The following is a 12,438-nucleotide window of genomic DNA, read 5'->3' as shown; positions in this document are numbered from 1 at the left end:
AGGTGAATTTCTAAATTTGCAGGTATTGGAAGCTTAAAATGAGACCTATAACTTGGAGACAGAAGCTGGTGAATGTAGGTACCTGAAGTAGTCTGCGAATCTGCTGATGCCAATCAGGCCCTGAGTTAGAAACTACTTGGGTTAGTTTGCATTTTTTACCCAGGGATCTCAAAGCCTGTTATCCCTAATAGATTACTCTTGTCCACAATGTGGAAGATGTATGTAAGTTACTATGGGCTTATTCTAAGCTTGCACAGATGGAAACATAAATCAGCTGGGCTTACACTGCATGCAGAAGTGGTGTCAGGAGCAGAAACCAAAGGTCTTCTTTCTCCTCTGGGTCAGCTCACCCAGGAGTGTGAGAAAGCTCATTCATGTGCACACAATTCTGCCTGCTGTCAAAGTCTTTAGCCTGCTTCCCAAAGAAAACAAGACTTTTTTTTTTCTCCTCCTTTTTCTTTCTTTTTTTTCTCCCTCTGTACCTATTCTGCCTCATCCCTTCACCCAATAACCTTTGGAGGTTATTAAAGTCTTGGCCTTAGGAGGTTTGGACAGAGCTGGAAGGGGAAAGCAATAAAAATGTTATGAAATATGGGACTGGCTAGAAGAGGAAGATAAATTAGTCCTTTCTGAGAGATGTATGAGCATACCAGGTCTGTGCTCCGTCTGGCCTGAGAGGTTGGCTGAACCTCTTGAACTGTGGCTCAGGCTTTGCCATAGCAGGACTGCCTCTGTGCCCAGCTGGGAGTTAGCTGATGGAGGAGGGATGGGTGGAACCTTGTTGAAATGGTGTCACTGGAGTAAGGGTTGCTGGGAGTTGTAATAAATTTGCCATAAATGAGAGAAACTTACGTTTTATTACTGGCACTGTTTGCAGAAGAACTTGGAGCTGTTCTTTCTGCCTGTAAAAGTACATTTAGTCTACTTGGGAATGTCCTGTTATAATTTTGATCAGCTTGGCAATTAAAAAAGGCATTTTATTTCCAACTAGAGTTGATAAAGCAAAAACCTATTTAAAATATTGAACTCTAAGCTCCTTCAAGGGAGTGTTTCTTTAAATAAATGCATAACAAACTCCTAGAGATTGATTCTTTTTTTTTTTTTAATCTTCTAAGTAAGTGTTTTTTTGCAGTTATGTCTTTCATCTCATGGGAACTGTCTACTCCTTGTTTTAATCCCAAAACATCATCAAAGTCATTGGGAAAGGAAAGGAAAAATAAAATAGTATCTGCAAACTCCAAAATAAAAGCTTAGTGTATTGTGATTGAGCTGGGCAAAATCCTATCCTGGGAGTTTTAGACATTGTATAAGGAATTTTCAGAGTTGGAACTTTTAACTGCATTGGTATATGACCATAGAATTACTCTTTTCACCAAGAACTACACACATGAAATGTGTGAGGAACATGTGTAGTGATGTCTAATTTTGTTCTCCTTTGGAGTACAACATTGTAGGTATTTAGCATAGATGGAAATCAGAAATGCACATCAGAAACATGTCCCCAGTTTGTTTGGAAGAGAAAAATTGAGACTGTTGTCCCTCCACTGCCCCTGGAAGATCTGCAAACTTGATATTCTGTAGTGTGAGAGAGCTCTCAAGGTCATCAAAGTAATTTTTTGAAGCCTCTGGCCTTAGTATTCCTATAGATAATAGCATCAGGCCCATTATCTCATACTCTTCAATTTTGTTTTGGCTTCCTGCAATTTACATCCCATTGTCCACTGATATTTTCTGCTTTCTTTTAAACTAAAGTCAAATAACACTTCCTATGTTGGCTCTGGACTTAATAAAAATCAGACATGCAACATTTGGGACTCTTAAAATAACACGTTTTAATACAAAGATGTGAGATATCTTTTGAAATCTGTGGTGGATGTTTATTTCCTGCTGGGCTTAATTTAGGAATCTAGTGCTAGCATTAAACTAAGGGGAAAAATGTTTGCTCTTTCATCTGTGTGCCACATCCCATCCAAAATCACAAACAGCTCCTTTAAATTTCTGATCTTTGTCCCCTGCTGGATGTGCATAATACACATGCCTGTCTGACATATGAGACAGCCAGAGCCTTAAGAAAAAAAAAATAACACTGCTAAGCTTATGCTTCTTGTCTTAGGCCTCATAATCATCTTAATTTTGGAGAAGGACAAGTGTCCAAATCTGTTTTGATTTAATAAAGATGCAGCTTTTCCTTTTTTTTTTTTTAAGAAATATCTTTCTTACCAAGTCAAAAGTCCCAATTTTATTGGAAAAACAAAACACAGGTAAAAATGCTTGGGGAATAAATACCTTCCTCACATCAGAGGACCATTTCCCTTTTTTTAATACTGCTTTTGAATACAGAAGTAAATACTTTCAGGAGTGTCACCTTAAAATTGAAAAATTTACTCAGGTCAAACTGGAATGTGAATCTGTCTTTAACACCTGGCCAAGTAGCTCTTACAAATGTCATTAGGTAGGTTTACACCATAACACGCAGAAAAACTTCTGGTTTTCTGCAAGCTGAAATGAAACTGTGTGGCTTCAGACATTCAGCTGCTTGGATCACATCAAAAAGCTGGGATCAGAGTTTAAAAAAGTTTGTACTTTCTGTTTGATAAAAGTCTATCTTTGTTTGAAAAATCATCTTGGGCCCATTGTGCTATAATAGAGATTACACGTGAAGCACATATTTTAAAAGAAAGTTGTTAGGTTGTAAAATGTAACATTGAAAAGTTTGATGCTAGAATCAATATTGGTCCTGTAATCTCAGTGGGTACATTGTATGTAAGCATTGTGATACAGATTTTAATTATTTGCTTGCATCTTCTTCCTCTGTAGTTTCTCTGCCTCATTTACATATACATCCCTTCTCACCTCTCCCTCCCCTCAAAGAGAAAACACTCTTTAAACTGACAAGCTATTTGATGTTTTGTTTTCCCTTTACGTAGTATAAGAGCAAATTGCACTAACTGTATGCTGTTCAAGCCCTGATATGAGGGCAAAATAATTAATTCTTTCCTGCAATTCTCTGTGGTACTTCACCAACTGAGGAGCAGAGTGATCCTTTACAGTCTAACACCAGGTTTTTAGTTGCAATTGCAAGGAAAGTCCTTCCAGGACAAACTTAGAGAATTTATGTATTGAAATTTAAGTTATTTTTACAAAGTGTCAATGCACAGATTTTGATTTTCTACCAGGTAGAGAGATCTGAGAAGATTCTGAGTGAAAAAAAATAGGAAGAAAAAGCAGACATGTTCATAACTGACAGGCATGTTGCCAGTTCCTGATCCAAAGCAAGTCTCTTCTAAGGCTTCCCAGAGTAAAGGCCTCCAGGATTTTACAGTGTGTATTCTTCAATTCATTTGTTTGTGAAAACTGAAGTTTATATTTAAAGAAAAGCAAAACCTCAGGCCAAACAATTTAATTTGCTGGAAAATAGGTCTTTGAAAGTAAAAATATCTGACCTACTTGGTAATTGAGGGTGCTGTTTAGCTAAAAGTTTTAGTTTTGTAGAAGACTAAGAAAGTGTACTAAACTTTGATTTTCTTCAAATTGTTAGCATATTCAAAGTATTCTTCACATAGCGGGCAATAATCAGCTGTGCTATGCTGGTAAGAATATGCTGGTCAGATATGCCTTGGGTCAGACCTGCATTCTGTATATCAGCTTCCTGTCTGTGCCTTATAAAATGACACTTTTTCTTTTTCTTTCTTTTTTTTTTTTTTTATGATGTTCAGTAATAGGAATAAACTAGGACTTAATCCAAGGCAGTGGGAGTGTTCATTTTTAAAACGAGATTGTTTACTCAGTATTCTTCAAAGCTGGCTTGTCTAAAAGGATAACATGATTTTTCAGGGTCTTTTCAAAGACTCTAAACTCTGGTTAACACTTCATATCAGAGGAAGAAACTAAGGACTATTTCTTTGAAGCATATACTTTTCTTTCTTCGACTTTATCTATCTTCCAAATCCTTGGTATTGACCTTAAGCAAAGTGATGAAGCTTGAAAGGAGCAGACATAGCTCAGCCTCAGTTAGAAGGGACTGCTCCCGAGCACCTCTCCACCTGGCACTCCTGATAAAAAAGTTGTTTTAACCATAGTGTACTCCAAAAAGTCCTTATTTTTTGCCCCATACTGGGCACATATTACATGACTCAGAGGTCATGGCATGTCCCAAGTGCAAGACACTGATGTCTTTTTGCAGTCTCTTTGACCCATTATTTTCTTTTACTTTGCCAGAGGGAGCTCAGTTGTAAGCACACACTGAGGTACAGAAGAAACTTAGTGAGGACCTCAGTGATGTGATGTTGCATCTCCCACACCATTTTGCTGATATTATTTTGGTATGCTATGTTCATCATTTATGTGAAATTGCGATTTGTCGCATTGATATTAAATCTCATGTAGACAGCATTTCTCTCATTTGGAGGTTGAGGTAGAAAGGTAAGGTAAGCATCATCAAAGGGCTGTGTAAGAACCAGCTCTCTGCCTTAACAGTAAGCTGCCACAAAATTAAGTTGTCTTTATGATGAGATACCATTAGTATATTACCTCCAATAAGGTCTTTATTTCATCAGCTGTGTTAACAACTGGTATAAGAATGAAAATGAATGCCCAAGTGGTACACAGGCCAGCTCAAACCACAACATCAAACTTTTTATCTTCAAAAAACCCCAAACCAGTTGCTCATAAAACAAACCATCCCACCATGCATTCTAGTATTTTCTTTGTGAAGTATTTGTTCAATAAAAAACCTGCCCTTTTGAATGTCTTTATAGAAAGGTATACCAGAGGGAAAAGTTCTAGGCTGGTGGTAAAACCTTCAGAAATTACAAATTGATTAGAAGACTTCTAAGGCCAGTATTTTTATAAAAAGTTTTGACATTGAAGGCTGCTTCACTGACTTCCAGTGAGACAATGTTTCTGAGCACAGCTCTGAGGAAGAGCCTTAAAAGCTAAAATGCATCGGAGGTTTTAAAATGCTACCTTCAATCTTTATGGGCTGTAATGGGACCAAATTTTAGGCAATGGGAACAAAGAAAGTCCTGATTGGGTGCATTCCTATTCTTAACTGTAAGCTGTGAAAAATGAATAAAAGTGTGGAGAAAGCACAAAGTTCATATTAAATACACAAAACCAATACAAGTATCTTCTCATGAAAATGCTTTATCTTCACTTTTTTCTTTTATTTTGAGAATGATCATAGTATATAATGTGAATTGTATATGGAATTATCCTGTAATTGAGCTTCAACATCCCATGTGTAGATGAAAATATGTGAGTCTGTGTTGCTGTAGTAGTTACTCTTGATCTGCAGCATTTCCTGTAGATAGAATGGGAATTATGCAGGCAAATTTAGCTCCTGTATATGAAAAATACTTAGTTTTTAATGAGTGCTGTTTAGATTTTTTTCATATTTTGTTCATTTGAGCATATCTGGATTTATTGCACATTTTCTTAACCTAAAGAACACCCTCCAAAAAAACAACCTTCAGAAACCCACCATAAATTCTTAGGTTTGGTTTCACAGATTTTTGTATTTTTGTCTTAGTAAATCAATTTTTTGTGCAATGGTAGTTATTATGACATATCTTCTCTGTTCCAGGACTTCACTTCTCATTTGTTGGACGTTTCTTAGAGAAGACCAGAGAGAGCTGAGAACATACTTGACTCTGATGCAGTGATATAGATATATCCAAATATGAGCAAAATGAAGCTTGCAATGCTTATGCTTCTGTATTTACTGTGGTATTTATGTAACACTTCAGATTATTGTGCTAGCATTTCAGACATTTGTTTCTCCTCATCACTGTTATCCTTAAAATTGTTTCTGTAAATATTGGGCCAGAAGCAGGAGATGCAATGGAGCTTTTTATGTAATAATCCCCATGGCAGGGATTGTCCAGATTAGGTCCCTACAGAGAAGGCATTTGGCTTTCAGACCTGTACTTTCTTTACACATGTAAGTACAGCTCATGCTCACCTCTTGTCTGTAACGAAATCCTCATGTTTTAGAGTTCATGTGCAGAACCTGTCTGTGTGGGTGTCTCTGATACTTCATGGCTGGTTTGTGACATGCTGGTTTTGGCCTGTTTTTGTCCACTAAAAAATAAATTCTGTTTTGGTTTTTTTTTTTAATATTTTTATCACATAATGTAATTTTCATGAAAGTTTTTGAGAAATCTGAGCTCATGGCCAAATTTATGGGACTTCATGTTAAAATTCTAGATGCTTTGGGTAGAATGTGCTGCTAGAAGTAGGAGTGTCTGTGCTGGGTTTGGTATGTGCCTTCAATGATGTGACATTGGAGGACACATAGAAGTCATCCTTAGATGTGCAAAATTATTGTTGTGAGCAAAGAAATTAAATCTGTAGATTTTGGGGGCAACTTTCAGTTTTGTGCATTGGTTGTCTGATGCTTCTCAAACCTTTACTTTGAAAATACTGAGATTGTATATTTTGATTGAATATTTTATAGATTATGGATAAAACATTAAATATGGTTTACCGGATGTTTGTGTTTTATTGCCATAAATTTACCTTATATTGATTTCTAAAGCATAACTTTTTTGAGTTATTTTTGACTTTTCAATAGAAAAATGGGGTTTAATAAAGAGAAAAGTTTGATTGCCACAAAAGAACAAACCGACTGACACATTTTTTTGACCTAGCTATGTGAGAAGTATTTTTAAAAGTACCATACAAATATGGTACTGGCTGCAGCTTATTGTTTAATGGATATGAGAGAGACTTTAGGTTCAGTGTCATTGAGCAGTTCCCTTAAATGGGGATGTGGTTTGGAATGGTTGTTTATAAATATGCAGATATACTTAAGCCCAATAACTGTCAAGCATTTGCATGTTAATGAAGTGCTACTGCACTCAGCAGTGGACAGCCAGCTGGAACTTTGGAGATAGGATTTATGCTGAGGATCTCAGGGAAACTGCCATGCCATTAAACAGAAGGTATGGCTCCTATTGACTGGCAAGGATCTTGTTCACTATTGACACTTATTTTCTTGTATTCTATCAGATGCACAGTAAAACCAAGTTCTTGCTCTCCCCAGCCCTTCTGTTTTTTTTTCACTAAAGTAAATCAATTTTGAGGACAGAAGTGAATACCCTTCTTTCTCAGATAGACAGCAGAACTCATAAGGGAATAATTACAAGTCTAATTCAGCTCTTTTAATGACATCAGCCCAATGATTCTTGGATTCAAAGTCCCGGATGAGTTCCTAAGCTTTTTAACTCTAAGCTTCTAGGCTGAAGAAGTATGACTTTTAAATTTTGTTTTCATTGGAAGATCAAAGAAATGACTGCAGCATTAATTAACTGTGTGTATTTTGTTTCTGTAGCCCACTGAAGAAAGATTGTGTATATTAATAACATTAATTTGCTGGCTGAGATAAGGGAAAAAAAGGAAGGCTAGTGTGTTGGGTCTAATGGAGGAATTGTCTGTAGAGCTGACAAAAGCTTCTAGAAGTTGGTCATCCATGCATATATTTTCTAGAAGATTTTTCTGTCAGATCTAGTGTGATAATCCTGATGTGAGCTTTTCTAATGGGCTGGATTGCAGATGGATTACTTGGGGTGACTGTTTTCTCTTGTGCAAATTTTAAGCACATGAAGATTTTTTATTTTGTACAAAAGTTACAAATATATAGTTGGGAATGTAGAGGAGAATTACACGTTTCTCTATTTTTCTCTATTTTTAATTTTTTTTTTTTTTTTTGGTAATGTAATAGCATCCATAACTTCCCCTTATGCAAGAATACAATGGGAGACTGGTGGGGCTATTTGTATGATTAAAAGCTGTACTCCTTTGGTCAAGGCAGGCCAGCCATCCCTTATTATGTTCTTTGACAACTCACTATATTGTCCTTAAACTTTTTCTGGAGGTGGGTGTAACACTTGCCTTGCTCCAGGTGTGGGACATCTCTGCTGGTCTCTGTGATTTTTTCAAGACAAGAGAGAGCAGACCACTAGCACAGCAACCTCTTCTCTCAGGACCCCTGAGTGCAGCCCATCTCTGTCCCAAAATGATGACTGCTTCTGCTAGACTGAGGTGTAGAGCCTGACTAAATGCACACTATCAGAAAACGTCCCTGGCTTCCTCTTAGTTTCTGTTTCCTTATACTGTAAGAGAAGGGAACCTCTTTGCCAGTCACATACAAAGATGGTGCTTCTTGTTCTAGTTTGCTCAAAAATAGGATAAGGAGTCAGGCAAAGCAGCTGCTGTGCACTGGAGAGAGAGCTGTGATTTTCTGCCGAGGAGGAGAAATGCTGGAGGAGGCCGTGCCCCCTTCTACAAGTCCTTTTGTAATGTAAAGGGATTATTCCTTAATTAAAAGAAGTCGTAGATATTCGCCTGCTGGTTGGAGGCAGCACACCTGTGGCCGGCTCCAGGGGGAGCTGGCTCTGGTTGCCTGCTGGCGGCCGCTCTGATCCTGTTTCTGCGGGAACAAGTGTTGGATCAGCGAACGGGATGTATGTGAGAACAATAACACACAAATATTGATTTACTGGCTACCCGAGCTATTTCTGTGGTTGCAAGCTGTCTGCCCTCAGCCCAACGCTGCCTGTAAGGCACAGTGTCCCTGCTCTGCTGCCTTTACCTGAGGAGTGTTTTAGCACATGGCACGTGAGAAAGTGCATTCGTGGAGTGCTTGTGTGGTCAGCCAGAGCTTAGTCCTACTTTCTTCTTCCACTACCACTGGTGGATAGTGCAACCTTTGATAACTCTGCAAACTGAGAACAAGGACTGCTGTGGAGTCTGACATCTCCCACAGGAGTGAGAAGCAGACAATAGAACTGGGGGGGGGGGGGGGGGGGGGGGGGTGGGTGGTTATCCTGTGATTTTCCACCCCCTGTCCCTTTCTTTCTCACTTAAAAAAACCCCTAATCTTATCCCTTCATATTTAGTGCTGTGCAAAAAGTTACATTCAGCCTGTCTCAGTCTGAGCAAAAAGGGGTGAAAAACCCATTATGATAATAAAATTTTGTTCTGTGTAATTTTAGATGTCAGTCTGAAAATCTGCTGATTTGGGATCGTGTTCAAGCATAAGTCCAGGCCTACAACAGAGTGGCAATTGTGCTTAAAAATTCTGACTTTACTGTTCCATGAATGCAGATTTAACTCTTATTACTGCCCAGATGACCAGATACCAGATTTGTTGGTTTTGATCTTACTACACAAGATGCTAATCAACAACCAGATTCCTTGTAATTAACTCCTTACTAGATGAACTTCTATGGTTTTTTAAACCTACACATCTTTTTGTTTTGTATATCCCTAGACACTTCTGCATTTTGTGGTTTAATTATATTTTTAATAGAAAGGAATTATAGCTTCCCTGGGCAAAGGGTTAAAATAGAGTTTGAACTCTAAAAAGGGAATTTAATGCTATGCCCATCAGGAAGCAGTAGGATTCAAATCCCAGAACGCCTGACAACTGTCTGTCTGACAATGCCTGACTGTATTCTGTTGCCCTCCCTGTTGTAGCAGAAAACCTTTCCAGGGCTCAGTGAGCTCCAGAGAGTTATACTTGTTTGCAGAATCTTTCCTTCTGCTCTTCCTTCTCTTTCCTTTTTATTATTAAATTACTTATTAATTACCCCTCCACATTCTAAGGCTGTTAAATACAGCTCATCAAACTTTGACTTTATGCCAGAGAAGCTTTTGGCTTCTTCAATTTGTCCAGCTGCAAATTGCTCCCATTGTCCAAACCTGCAGCTGGCTATTGATGTGGTGTAGGAAAGCCCCGATGGAGCAACCTTTCCTTGAGAGCACAACAACAGAAACACAGAAACAGCAGGTGCCATGGGGACCTTTGGGCTGTTTCCACGAGCTGGAAGGGTTGCTTCTGCAGTTTGGGATTCCTCTGTGTGCTTGGTACCTGCTTGTGTTGCCCTCCAGCTTCTGCAACACTGTTTTATTGCAGTGTGCTGCTGAAATTACTCCTGCTGGTGGAACTTATTGCCTGTGAGGTTTTTTAGGGTTGTCAGGCACTACTGAGACAGCCAGCAGACCCTTCTTACACTGAAAATCTCCTTGAAATATTGGAGATCCTGTGATTGTTTCAGTTGTCTGCTTTATTTAAAAACCTCTGCTGTGTGTCAAAACTAAAGGAATCCTTTTTCTCCTCAACCCATTGATAGTTCCTGGCAGTTGTGAGCCGGACATAAACTCATAAAAAAAAAACAACCCAATTAGTTCTTAACCAATGTTTATACAATAGCTCAATACAAATCATGTTTAAACATTAGCATAAAGCAAAACAGTGCTATTTTCTTTTTGACAAATTTGTGTATGCTGTGGAAACCACAGGGTTTGTGGGAGGAGCAGAATGCCTCGGAGAAGAATCCAGCATTAACTGGCTATTGGTTACTGAGATGGTACACAAGCCTCGGCGTCAGACTGGCTTGGTTTGTTGCTCCAGGAGTTGTGGGCTGCTGAATGTTTTTTGAAGGAACACTTTCCTCAGTTGCATGCTTGCCTAGAGGTGGTCTCCTCCACCACAAGCACCTTTTTTTTGCCAGTCATCCCTTCAGGCTCAGCGTGCTGGTGTAAGCTGAAGCAAGAAAACATTTCCACAGACCACAGCATGCTGCATCTTATCAGCAGTGGCCAGCAAACAGGCTCACATCAGCCCTAATTTGTAAAAAGCTTACCAAGCTAGGACTAGGCTCCTCCGGAGATGAGTTGCCTCTTCCTTACTAGCTGAAATGATGAGATACACCGGGGGCTGCTGTCCTGGATTGATTGAATGTGCTGATGCTCTGACACCCTTTGCAGATATCAGACGTATTTAGTACTTAGGGCATGCCTCCATACTGCTCTGTTTATCCTGAGCCTCCTGGAAACCATATGTCTGTGATTCATGGGGCATTGAGCCTGGGCTAATCAGCTATGTTGACAGGCAGGGTATATTTTATTGGGCTTAATGCAACCTTAATGTTGTGCTGTTTCCAGAATACTTTGTGTGGATGTGACCATGATCAGAGGAGCTAAAAGTGACTTGGAATTTGTCCCTGTCCAGTTCAGACTGCATGACCTTTAAAGAGACTGTGAAGCAATACCTCTTCCTTTTTCCTCTGTGCCCCAAAGGCCAATCCAGGACAAGGAGGTTTTGAAGGGACACAAGAAAATTGGAGCCAAAGTAAACACCAGCAAGGAAAGAGGAGCGGGGAGGAAGAAACAGAAATAGCAGTGGAAATCTGTCAGGTAGAGAGAAGGTCCTTTTTGACATACTCTATTTCTTATAACACTTAGCATACATTTAGTTAAACCAGTAAAAAAAAAAAACAAAAACAAACCAAACATTCTGACCCTGTGAGATGTTATGTTTGCATTTTGAGTATATTCCTGCTGGGGAGATTATATTTGAACTAAGGCAAGAATTTGAACTAAGGCAAACTGGAATTGTTTTGTAGGAACTGTGTATTTCAACAAAAGCATTTTTTAAACTCTGGAACATCTTCCTACTTGTTCTCAACTAGGCTTATGTTTTAAAAAAAATACAAAAGAAAAAGGCAGTGTGGGCATGCTGTGGGTATGTTACAGAGTTGCCCAGACGACTGACCCTCCATATTTGGCTGGCTAGTTTCTGAGAACATGTTGAACATATGCACTGGTGCTGTTTGAAGGCCCCATGAGAGGAAGAAACTGATTGAAAGCTCTCAGTTATGCTGAAGTGGGTGGCCAAAGTGCTGGAATTAAACAACTGTTATGAACCTGCTGAACTTTGTTGTTTATAAATTATTTTGCAAGCCATCTGGAACAAGAAAACCACAGTTTACAAAAGCTGTAGCTGAGGTTTTCAGGTTGAGCAGCAAGTGTGAAATATTATTAAGTGATTATCAGATTTTAAAGGCTTTTCTGAGTGGCTTAAAGAGAGACTCTTAGGTTAGAGAGGTTTTAACTGAAACACATTGCTGGCTTTTCTTTCCTCATGGTGTGTTTATCTTAGTTACATTTGGGTTTCCCATTAAGTCCTTAACAATACCCAAGAATCCTACTGTGACTGAGTCGAGGAAAAATAGCCATTAGATAAGAGGTTTGTTTGCTTCATGGATAGCAGGTTGTACTGCTGTCCCTGACAAAGTATTCCTCAGAAAACGTTCCTCATGTGTAGGGCTGATGTCAAATGGGAGATTATTTATATTTCAGGCAGAATGAAGCTACCTCGTACGTCTGCCCATTTCCCAAATCTTGCTGAAGCAACCGAGTGACTCCTGTAAGTGGGACAAGGGCACAAGGACCATGCAACAAGGCCAGGCTGTAACTGGCAGCCTCCCTCTGGCTTGGCTTGCTCTGTCTTTTATGGACTTTCCCCTTGGTAGCAGAACAGTGTCCATAGGTGCCACTGGAGCTGAACAAGTATGAATGAAGAGACTAGGTCTTGGGAGACCTTTGGGAATCACACTTTGGGAAGTGTCATGATCCTGTCCCCAGCTATGG

The 12,438-nt window shown here is 39.1% G+C and overlaps 1 long non-coding RNA gene across 15 annotated transcripts in view; it reads left to right on the top strand.

Moving 5' to 3' along the window:
• Positions 1–12,438, top strand: part of LOC119698323 — a 260,819-nt gene that overhangs the window by 163,051 nt on the left and 85,330 nt on the right. For 3 of the 15 annotated variants that reach the window (XR_005256119.1, XR_005256112.1, XR_005256108.1), the window contains one exon: positions 11,086–11,202. The exons of 10 other annotated variants lie outside the window; for them this stretch is intronic. This is a non-coding gene — a long non-coding RNA (uncharacterized LOC119698323). Of the gene's footprint in view, positions 1–5,584; positions 8,785–11,085; positions 11,203–12,438 lie in introns of those variants that run through there. 2 more of the 15 variants (XR_005256118.1, XR_005256111.1) reach the window with 1 other exon arrangement.

This window comes from Motacilla alba, chromosome 2 (assembly GCF_015832195.1).
Source record: "Motacilla alba alba isolate MOTALB_02 chromosome 2, Motacilla_alba_V1.0_pri, whole genome shotgun sequence".
Lineage (NCBI taxonomy): Eukaryota > Metazoa > Chordata > Aves > Passeriformes > Motacillidae > Motacilla > Motacilla alba.
The sequence above is the reverse complement of the archived record's forward strand: the minus strand, read 5'-3'. Positions and strand labels throughout refer to the sequence as shown.